Source organism: Macrosteles quadrilineatus, unplaced genomic scaffold, assembly GCF_028750875.1.
Source record: "Macrosteles quadrilineatus isolate MER2022 unplaced genomic scaffold, UCM_ALF_1.0 Scaffold_2__2_contigs__length_208266976, whole genome shotgun sequence".
Classification (NCBI taxonomy): Eukaryota; Metazoa; Arthropoda; class Insecta; order Hemiptera; family Cicadellidae; genus Macrosteles; species Macrosteles quadrilineatus.
In genome coordinates this window covers 190,104,341-190,116,387 of record NW_026542595.1, presented here as the reverse complement: position 1 = coordinate 190,116,387, position 12,047 = coordinate 190,104,341, and the positions used below count along the sequence as shown (strand labels likewise).

At 33.6% G+C, this 12,047-nt stretch overlaps 1 protein-coding gene across 1 annotated transcript in view; it reads right to left on the bottom strand.

The window, feature by feature from the left end:
* The window catches only part of LOC128985230 (uncharacterized), a 97,852-nt gene that overhangs the window by 2,650 nt on the left and 83,155 nt on the right, over nt 1–12,047 (bottom strand). The window lies entirely within an intron of this gene.

The window sequence follows — 12,047 nt, the reverse complement described above, 5'->3', positions numbered from 1 at the left end:
CGACGGCTATTTAATTGAACGTTCTGCCATAGATAAAACATACTCCCTTAGTAGATTTCTCATCCTTATGGAACAGCTGAAGACAATTTTATTGTTAGTTCATGTACGGTTTATGTAGAGGTCGTGTTTTGTTTACAATTTGTTTCCCGTTATTAAAGCCATTTAAAACCTCGTTTAACCAAATAATACGATCTAATCATAAACAATAACTTGTCCCCTAGTTATATAACCAAACAGTAAAGCACAAAAATCAAGAAATTAACCCTAAAATAATGGAAACAAAGTTTCGTCGACACTAGCGCCTTTGTGTCACGTACATGAACTAGACACGAAAAACGTGCTTCAAAATTTACAATGAGATGAGAAGTCTACTTGTGTTGGTTAGTCTATGGTTCTGCTATTTAATGGCAAATACAACTTTTTGATTCTTGATTCATTCTGAGGTATGAGATTCTGAGGAAAGTCTGTTTTAGTTGGGTAAGCTGATTGACATTGCGGCTTTGATAACTGCACGTAGTGTTGAGCTGGCCCAGCCGAACTGAACCGAGAGTCATGTGAACCATCAACGCATATTGATGGCAAACTACTCTTCTACACTCCATTATCAACAATAAATTCCTATGTATTTATCAGATAACTTCCATTTCATTTCTGACATCAGCACCCGTTCCACTCGTAGAGGCTCTCTTGTTTTATCTACACCAATTCACCGGTCAACAGTTTTTAATAAATCTTTCTTAGTATCTGCATTTCGAATGTGGAATTATTTTTCCTTACCAAAAAATCCATAGCGAACCGTGCAAGGTTTGGGGCAGAGATAAAATCTATGATTTTGAGCAGCAGGTATGAATGAGTCTCTGGCGCTGGTGTGGCGGGTTGTTGGCGGCTTGTGTGAATGAACTTTTTGGATTTAAATTTAATTTCAACATGATGGTACTTTAGATTATTTGATTTTATTTATAAAGTGGACAGTTTTATTTATGTTTTAGAGGTTAAGTGGTAGAGAGAACTTGCTAGTCCTAACTTCGCCTCTTAAATAAAGACATTTTTCATTTCATAATTCTTTACGTCGTTGCCTGGAGGTCGCTTGGAGTCATCGCCGTCAAAATTTTGCCGGTGGGGAGGAAGGAAATATATTCTGACTTGATTAATCTATTGTCTGAGCTTGAAGTTATGTGGCAAATAATTCCAGGTCTGTCCAACTCCAACAGAACGGAGGAGTTTTTAGTGAGCAGTCTGATCAACTCAAAAGTCTCATGCTACAGGCTGGCTACCTGTGCGCGTAAACATTTTCCCTCCCTCACTAAAATCTGGGGTTATCGATGAATGCATGCAAGAAACCCATCTTTTCATTCTTAAGCTTTTTAAATTACTCAGAACAGAAGTGGATTCAGATGTGTATGACGCTTGTAGTATGTCTTTCTACCTTTCACTTCGAAGTGAACATTAGACTATGGTGTCTATAGATATAAGTTCTAAAGAAATAAAACCCAATAATTTGTCTACATAAATAAAATCAAGGGACAAAAAATATTCATTGAATGCAATATGTGATACGATACTTAATTTTCATTGACCATAGTACTTATACGATAGTGGTGTAACTAAAACTGTATATTAAAAGTAAACTGAAAAAATTCAAAGTAACCTCAACACTTTTAGAACAATAATTAATAGGTATTTATTTTAATACCTATGTGTCGCACAATCTTCAATTTACGTCTTTCAAGCATTTTATATACCCTGACTCTGTTTTTTTTAAACTATTTTTTGTAGAGTATGTATAAAAATTGAGACAGAGAATGCATTACGTTTAACAAATAATTGTCCAAAGCACTCACTGTAAAGCGAACTTATACAGATAATTCAAACAAATAGTTGGAAACAAATGTGATATTCTCAAGAACATGTTCAAGTTATCTTGGAATTTAACAACAAACTTGCAGCGTCGTTAACTTTTATGCACCCAAAAACTTTAAAGTATTCCATGCACGACTGCAACTTTACAAGTAATATGCCCATTAGAGCAATTCTATTTCTGCTTTACTAAAATGTATATAAATATTTTTACCTACGACTGTTTTTTAAAGTAGCCATTTCAGTTCAGTTCTTAGAATTGAAAAGTTTCACTAACCAGCTGTTTACTTTCATATCAGCATAGTTTCATCTCATATCAGCATAGTTTTTCTCATATCAACACAGGTAACGGACCAATGAGGTTCAAGGATTGAGAGAAAAGAAGTTAAAATTGTAATGCTTTGAACGTCAACTAATCAGCTGATCAGTTGACAATTTTAATTGTTGATCCGACTTGTTCCTGTTGATACTCGCGAATTCTTAACCTAAGTTGGTGGAAGTTAAGGGAAGGTAGATTAAACTGATTGAAAAATGCCAGTTAGTGAAAGTGAAGTTGACGAGATGGAAGTGAGAGCACAAACTGTTTGTGCTAATCTTTTGCCATCAAAATCGAAACAAAGGATCAGAATCAGAATCAGAATCAGAATGTTTTATTGCCATAAGGTATGTATGACATTATATACCAGCAATTCATTGAATGGACGAAACAAAATAAGGTTAAAGTGATAAATGAATATGTGCTTTGGTTTATTTTGAAAACCTCTTAACCACTTTTTCACCCAACTCGTTGTGGCCCACATATTCAAAGCTGAGATCTAACTGTAAATGAACTGTTTCGCTATATTATTCAGTTGTCTAAAAAACCCGGATTTCCCTAATTGTACCTGATACAATATGGTAAGAATTCTGCTAGCAGAACCTATTCCCTGAAAACGAAGTTTTACAAACACGTAATTACATGAAATCAGCTGATTATACAATAAGTCGTAGCATCACTTTCAGTGGCAATGGCAATAAACGAAAACATAAGGTCCTTGAAGTTGGCGTACCCATATTAGCGTATCCACTTTTGATCATTCCAATCGTTAGTTCATCGTTAGTTCTCGATAGTTCCCAAATTTTGTCGTTAGTTCTCAAAAAATAAAAAAGTTATAGCCGATAATAAGTGGGTACGCTAACTTCACACTTCCGGGTTCTAGCGCACGCCGTTTCCTGATGAGAAATGTTTACATCTATATATCAATCGTTAGTTCTTCGTTAGTTCTCGATAGTTCTCCAATATTAACGTTAGTTCTCAAAAAATAAAAAAGTTACGAGGCATACAAAGTGGGTACGCCAACTTCACAATTATAGAATTTCCAGCGGGCACACTTTTTTAAATAAAAATGCTTATATCTATATACCAATCGTTAGTTCTTCGTTAGTTCTCGATAGTTCTCCAATATTAACGTTAGTTCTCAAAAAATAAAAAAGTTACGAGGCATACAAAGTGGGTACGCAAACTTTACAATCATACAATTTCCAGCGGGCACACTTTTTTGAATAAAAATGCTTATATCTATATACCAATCGTTAGTTCTTCGTTAGTTCTCGATAGTTCTCCAATATTAACGTTAGTTCTCAAAAAGTAAAAAAGTTACGAGGCATACAAAGTGGGTACGCAAACTTTACAATCATACAATTTCCAGCGGGCACAGTTTTCTGAATATAAATGCTTATATCTATATCTACATGTGTCTACACACATGTGTTGTTTTCCCACCAACTGTTCGTTTCGAGAATGGCAAAAATATTTGCTTCACTTTGATGTGTGCAAAAATACCGGCAATGAACGGAAAACACGAGCACGAGCTTTTGCTGTCATACTACTCGCGATTCGGCGAGTTGCTGTTCTGTACTTTGCGTGGGTACAGTCTGGAGCCGGCTAAAGACATGGAACTTGAATGAAATCCCTTTTTTTCAAATCATTAAACTAAATTTCAATTAATATTTTATTATAACTAATTTATCATAAGATAACAATATTTATTCTCGGTATATATTAATAACCTAACACTTTTAATTTTGGACGTATTTTGAAACTATTTAAGAACGATGCTGTGAATGTTTGAAAGAATAGTTGAGGGTACGTTTTTGAGAAAAATCGAGAACTAACGAAGAACTAACGATTGGTATATAGATATAAGCATTTATAGTCAGAAAACTGTGCCCGCTGGAAATTGTATGATTGTGAAGTTTGCGTACCCACTTTGTATGCCTTGTAACTTTTTTATTTTTTGAGAACTAACGTCAATATTTAAAAACTATCGAGAACTAACAAAGAACTAACGATTGGTATATAGATATAAGCATTTTTATTCAAAAAACTGTGCCCGCTGGAAATTGTATAATTGTGAAGTTAGCGTACCCACTTTGTATGCCTCGTAACTTTTTTATTTTTTGAGAACTAACGTTAATATTGAAAAACTATCGAGAACTAACGAAGAACTAACGATTGGTATATAGATATAAGCATTTTTATTCAAAAAACTGTGCCCGCTGGAAATTGTATAACTGTGAAGTTAGCGTACCCACTTTGTATGCCTCGTAACTTTTTTATTTTTTGAGAACTAACGTTAATATTGGAGAACTATCGAGAACTAACGAAGAACTAACGATTGGTATATAGATATAAGCATTTTTATTTAAAAAAGTGTGCCCGCTGGAAATTCTATAATTGTGAAGTTGGCGTACCCACTTTGTATGCCTCGTAACTTTTTTATTTTTTGAGAACTAACGTTAATATTGGAGAACTATCGAGAACTAACGAAGAACTAACGATTGATATATAGATGTAAACATTTCTCATCAGGAAACGGCGTGCGCTAGAACCCGGAAGTGTGAAGTTAGCGTACCCACTTTGTATGCCTCGTAACTTTTTTATTTTTTGAGAACTAACGTTAATATTGAAAAACTATCGAGAACTAACGAAGAACTAACGATTGGTATATAGATATAAGCATTTTTATTCAAAAAACTGTGCCCGCTGGAAATTGTATAACTGTGAAGTTAGCGTACCCACTTTGTATGCCTCGTAACTTTTTTATTTTTTGAGAACTAACGTTAATATTTGAGAACTATCGAGAACTAACGAAGAACTAACGATTGGTATATAGATGTAAGCATTTTTATTCAAAAAACTGTGCCCGCTGGAAATTGTATCACTGTGAAGTTAGCGTACCCACTTTGTATGCCTCGTAACTTTTTTATTTTTTGAGAACTAACGTTAATATTGGAGAACTATCGAGAACTAACGAAGAACTAACGATTGGTATATAGATATAAGCATTTTTATTAAAAAAAGTGTGCCCGCTGGAAATTCTATAATTGTGAAGTTGGCGTACCCACTTTGTATGCCTCGTAACTTTTTTATTTTTTGAGAACTAACGTTAATATTGGAGAACTATCGAGAACTAACGAAGAACTAACGATTGGTATATAGATATAAGCATTTTTATTAAAAAAAGTGTGCCCGCTGGAAATTCTATAATTGTGAAGTTGACGTACCCACTTTGTATGCCTCGTAACTTTTTTATTTTTTGAGAACTAACGTTAATATTGGAGAACTATCGAGAACTAACGAAGAACTAACGATTGGTATATAGATATAAGCATTTTTATTTAAAAAAGTGTGCCCGCTGGAAATTCTATAATTGTGAAGTTGGCGTACCCACTTTGTATGCCTCGTAACTTTTTTATTTTTTGAGAACTAACGTTAATATTGGAGAACTATCGAGAACTAACGAAGAACTAACGATTGATATATAGATGTAAACATTTCTCATCAGGAAACGGCGTGCGCTAGAACCCGGAAGTGTGAAGTTAGCGTACCCACTTATTATCGGCTATAACTTTTTTATTTTTTGAGAACTAACGACAAAAATTGGGAACTATCGAGAACTAACGATGAACTAACGATTGGTATGATCAAAAGTGGATACGCTAATATGGGTACGCCAACTTCACGGACCTGAAAACATAACCTCTCTAAGAAGTTATGAGTAGTGATTGTTAGTAATTAAAAAACGGTCGTAGGTAAAGTAGTGTACGCAACTCGCGTTAATAGTCTTTACGCAATCGTTGCGTAAACTACTATAAAACAAAAACATTAGTTCAAAGACTTAAATGCTTCACAAATTGATCAATTTTTAAAAACTGTGTAATAAATTTTTAAATAGTTTACATCGTAAACAACGCCAAAAAGTCGCATTGTCATATTTCATATTATTTAGAAAATGAATTTAAATAATAATTCATATTATTATTTAAAATTCCTATAAAAAATCATTTAGGTTAGAAAATATCATAAAATAATGTCAGACAACTACAACGAGGAAAACATCGAGGTTCCAACTTTTAAAACAACGTCCGGCTAATACCGTCCACGCGGATGTTATGTTTTCGGAAAGTCTAGTAGCGAGGGTGTGGATAGCCCGATGTTTTCAGTCCCCGATATGGAACATGCCCGCGTTTTTCACAGCGTTTCCATAGCAACCCTAGCATCGATTACCTTACTCAGTCGTGCTCTGTAGTTTGTGCGCGCAGGTTGCGCCGCGATCTTTCCGGATTACAAATTCTCTAAAAATCTCATAGGTAAGTTATATTTTAGGTTATTACTCATTTGCAGTCTCGTAGATACCCAAGGGATGAAAATCAGCCATAGTTTGTGCCCAAAGAGGGGTCGGAGGGTTGATTGCAAATGGGGTTGTTTGGCTCATCAATGGTATTTGGTCGTGGTGAATGTAAGATGAGTGTAATGTTGTTATGTGGAGATATCACAGGTTGTTAGGTGGAACTTACAGTTTGTATTTATACAAATTATTTATTGTACCATGGCAAATTTAGTGTGATAATTGTATATGGGTTAGGGGGGTTGTGTTTGCGTAAGGCTCATCTCCCGGTATATCAGAACTTACTACATAAGTATTTTCAATTTATTATTTATATGAGTATGATTTATGGATGCAGTTTTACATATAAAATCGTACACTACAAAATATGTTTGACAGAGTTATGGAATACGCAGGAAGGGTAGACACACAGTTCAAAGCTTAGGCCTACTAACAGAATCCAACTGCATAGCTAGAAATGAATGAGTAATATTAAATATATTCAATAAAGGGGTTTCCTTCTTGGTTGATTTTTAATATTTCAAATTTTGAAGGGTGTCGGACGTAATATTAAAACATTTTGCAAAAAGTAGAAAACCCCTGAAAGCCATCACGGTTCATCACCGTACAATATTTTAATTTTGAGTGTAATACATCGAATTTCTTCCTGCCGAAAGAGACTTGCTACCTTAAAAATGTGTAGGTATCAGTAAATGTCAAACCAGCCCCACTATACAGGAATCCAATACATAAAATATAGTTAACCTATAGCCTACACTATTCTTCACAATCTTCGTACAATATTAATGGTGTAAAAACTTAAAATTATGTGCATAAACATTAGTTTAAAATCGGTACGGGGTGTATTTCGAGTAACGATCAGCTGTATTTATTTCTGAATGTGCCACAATAATAATTGTTTAAACACAGTAAAATATAAACATACAACAATGTAAATAAACAATAACTGCAATTGAAGCAGTATACCATCTGCACTAGGCAATAAAAAGACAGAATAAAGAGATATATTTGTCTTTATTATTTGATAAAAGCTACAGCCTTTAAGTGTTAATCTGTTGGCTGTGATCTGTTTTAACATTGATAATTAAATTGGGCAACCTAAAAGAATCACTGTGGTTCTTACTGCTCAATTTACTTGTATGAATGAGATTAACACCATTTTGAAGGGCATTTTGAATATTGGTTTTATTGGAAATTGTAGTCTAATAATTTTTTTTTGGTTCTCAATTAGATGAATCTTCAATGCAGACAATTCACATTTCTAAAAAAATCCTTATTATGAGTATGTCAGAACCATCCAGTTACTATACTGTGCCATCACATAGAGAATCACGTTTGGATATTGGTGGTTTTTAAAATCTTGCACCAAACCACTAGACCAATTTTGGACGTGTTTTAGATAAGGTTTTAATACCGTACAAATTTTCAGATAGATTTGAACATTCATTTAATGACATTAATCGTTTGAGTACTTAACAATTATAAATAATCTCATTTTAAAATTGATACCGAAGTAGGGCAAATTCGTTGATACAATGGCCTCATGTAAATAAATAATCCTGTCATCACTGTAAGTTTAGTCTGATGGTGAAATATTATTGGTTCACATTAGACCTAAATAAAATATAGTGTTATTTTTTTAAATACCAAGCAAGTTGAGCTGCTGAATTGGCTAGTCCGGGGCTAATTTTGAACGTCACTTAATTTTAAACAGTCTTGAAGTTGGTGATTTAAATTCAATCCTATACAACGTAGTGTAAGCGGATTTGCCTGTTCAAAAGCAGGACTTCTTTGGAATTATTTAATGATTTAACATTTTTTAGTTTGAATATTCAAAGTTGCAACACTGAAATTAACAAAATACAACGTAAGAAGTTCTCTTTTGTATTGTTGTAAATGATTATTACAATATTTTGAACGCGATTTAAATTATCAAATGTTTGCAAACTACAAAGGTTTAATTTTAAACGAGCAAACGTTCTTGTCTGATTGTGTTACCACCCGTTGATTTAGATGCTAGGTAAAAATGAGCCATATAGAATACATCTTCAAATATTTTTGCTATAAAACAAATTATTCTGTAGTCCTAATGATAAATCATAGGCTGATTTCCAATGTCTTGGTCAAAACCTAATACCTCCAACCCCAAGGTTATACAGTACAGTAATCTTTTGAATAAGTCGTCCATCAACGAAAGATTTTTGTTTTCAAGTTAGTTCTGTCTAGAGTAATTAAATTTATTACTATAGACTACTCACAAGATCTTTCTATAGGTAAAAAATAACGTTTGTTTCATAAAAATAATATATTTTTGTGATGATAATACGGATTTGAGAGAAGAGAGCTACAGTATATACAATACAGTTAAACCGCCACTCTGGCATTTCTGGAAAGGAAGTTCTAGGCTGTATCCAATTTAACTTTGGCCGGCTTCCAAATATTTGCCATTTACTCAAGACGTAATTTACTGGAAACATAATTCAAACATGAGAAATTGAAAAAGTTTGGTTACTTTTACGAATAAAATAAAATAACTGAAATGCTCTAAAATGGAAATAAACATCTCTTTAGAGGTTAAAAAAAATATTTTGGAATTTCATTTATTTATTCGGTACCTAAGTGTATAGCTTTTTAGGGAACGTAGAGTGTTTTTCCCTTTTTACAATAAGCTTCTTTTTGGTTTTAATCTTTCTTCTCATATCAGTATTCTTTAAGATAGTGTTCGTCTATCTAGATAGGTGGGGGTGTGAAAGAGAGAAATTATTTCGTAAGGTGTGATTTGCTTCAATACTTTACCTATTTTGGTTGAGCATATGTCCTTTTTGCTGCAGTATAATATAATATTCAAAGAATGTGTTTGAGGCAATATTGAAAAGTTGTTCCGATAATTTGTTTTAGCTATTTAAGTGGCAAGAGGTTGAATAATTTTGATACGACTATCACGGGGATTCATCATCTTAGCGAATTTCCCATATAGAGAATAAGATATTACCGTAGGTCTCATGGTACTTGATCGTTTAGAGGTCTTCAGAGGCCAAAAACACCATTCGTTAAAATTAATATATGAGTGAGTGTCCGTTAGCACGATAACTCGAAAAATTATCCGATTTTAATGAACTTTGGCGTAAGCCTACACTTATATGAACGAGTTCGCGATCCAGCTTGATCGGACTATGGGAACGGGGGTTTATATGGTAAAAATTGGGGTTTCCAATTTTTACCCTAAAAACATAAAGTTTTACACAACATCTCTTGTTTACAATTACAGATATCACGATCGTAAAGCTATTGTTTTAGCAATTTCGTTTTATAGATATTATGCACTTAATTTTCTCTTATTGGGAAATCATTGATGTCTATTCAGTTTGCAGTTGCAAAGGAATATGAAATGCAAGTAAGCATATCATCTACATTCGTTAGAACTCAACACGTTATTCGTTATTACTCAGAACCTTTTGATAGCTGCAACGGTTAACTCTTAAGATGTTTTCTGTTTAATAAAGAAATTGCGATTTCGTTACTTAACGTAAAAGATTTTAGCGCTCAAAAGCATTTTAATGGAAACGGATAGAGAAAAGCAAACTTCCTGGAATGAAAAGCATTTGATGCGAACTCAACAAAAGATTAAACGGCTCTGGCTTTTGATTTGAAATGAAATGACTCTTCATATTTATATTTAGAAAACTAAAATATTTGCGAATATTATCGATTAGAGTGTTATATTTGTGCATGTGTAAAATATTTTAAAGGATTTAAAAACTAAGCATCTATTTACTTTGCACATCTATATTTTGGTTGGATTATATTACATATCTGTGCATACAACACGCTCATTCATTATAAATATCTGTACAATTGTACGTCTATAAATTTTATACTGTATAAAATTAGTTAGATTTATTAATTAGTTGGTTAAATTAATTAGAATTATGGCTATACAGTATGCATATATACATTTGTATTCAACACGTCCCTACCCAGCACTACATCTAATTACTTAGGATATTACGAAACAATAAAAACGAATATATAATTATGTTTAGTAATACAGTGATATATTTTTACCATAATCGCATGATTCTCAAATACAACTATCAAATGTCAATTTTGAACATAATTCAGAGAAACTATGTGAGAGAGAGAAGACATAAGATAAATTAATTCCAGATCCTATTAGTTTATTTAACTATCAGTTCATCATTATTTTAACACCCCAGTGTATGATAATGTATAGTCTAGTGATTCTTTTCCCTAAAGTTACCTGACAAAGCAAGCTTTCTTGCACTGATTATAGCACGCAAAGAAGTTGATTGCTGCATTTACTTACTTTTTCCGCACCAGTTTTACTTTGTTGCACTCCAGTATTCCAAACCAACAACACAAAATAGTGTGTTTTGGGAAGTAATGTACGCTTGAAAATAAGTTGGCAACACTTAAAGATACTACGACTCGAGCGGCAACCGCGGCAACGACGTATTTTGCGCTTTTAATACACAAATGGCTATTTCGGCTAATGTAATAGCCTCTTCTGAAGATGGCGGCAATTTGTGTATGGCAACGTCGCACCGGCCGGCCATAGAATAACAAACGTGTATACACGAACGTTGCGCAGGGACTCCATTACGAATAAGTGCAACAGCTGTTTCCATAGGCCGGTAATGCGGCGTTGCCACATTTACGGGAGGTAAATTTAAAAAATACACTTTTGTCTCGCCGCAGCGTATAAGGGATGATAATGACCAAAGAAAGCTGGGTCCAGTTTCGAATAATAAAATTTACTGACTTTTTTTAGGAACAACCGCACGAATTCGCACTTTCGATGACCTATGCATTCTGTAGAACTATATTTCACAGCCGTTATCAGACCGTTTGGAGATATCTTGGAAAAAAAAATACTTTTAACAGATATATTAGTGGCCCACAACGTACATTTTACAGATTATTCACGATAACATTAATCGATACTAACCGTAGTCAGTTTTACATATTGAGTGTTTTCTTGGTTACCCTTGAGATTATTAGGTGAGCACAATACCCTCGCACTTTCTTATACTTTTGGTCTTCAGTACAGCTACAAGAAATTAACTAAACAAACTCGATACCTAGGGTAAAGTAAGTTAAAAAAGTTGAATTCAACAAAACATACATTTATGAAGAGAGTTGCATTTTTATAATGACCGGAGAGTTGAGGGGCGTTACTTATGCAAAGTAGGTCCACAGTTGGAGCACGTGACTTTGCTACAAAGTTCCGTCGCTACTTCGCTAATTTTACTCTGCAAAAATGTTCTGGAATTCCTAAAGTCATTATGGACGAGAAACATAGTTGAGTTTTCTAAGTTAAAACCTATTACCGTGTCGGGTCTCTTAACGACCAACGACATTTATAACTACAATTTGATATTTTAGGAAACAAATTTAACGAACTATTGTACTATGAAGTACCTAGATTAAAAATAGCCCTGCATCCAATTAGACTTTTCATTTTGTTTGGATCAGCTAAAGACAAAATTAGTTCTTTCA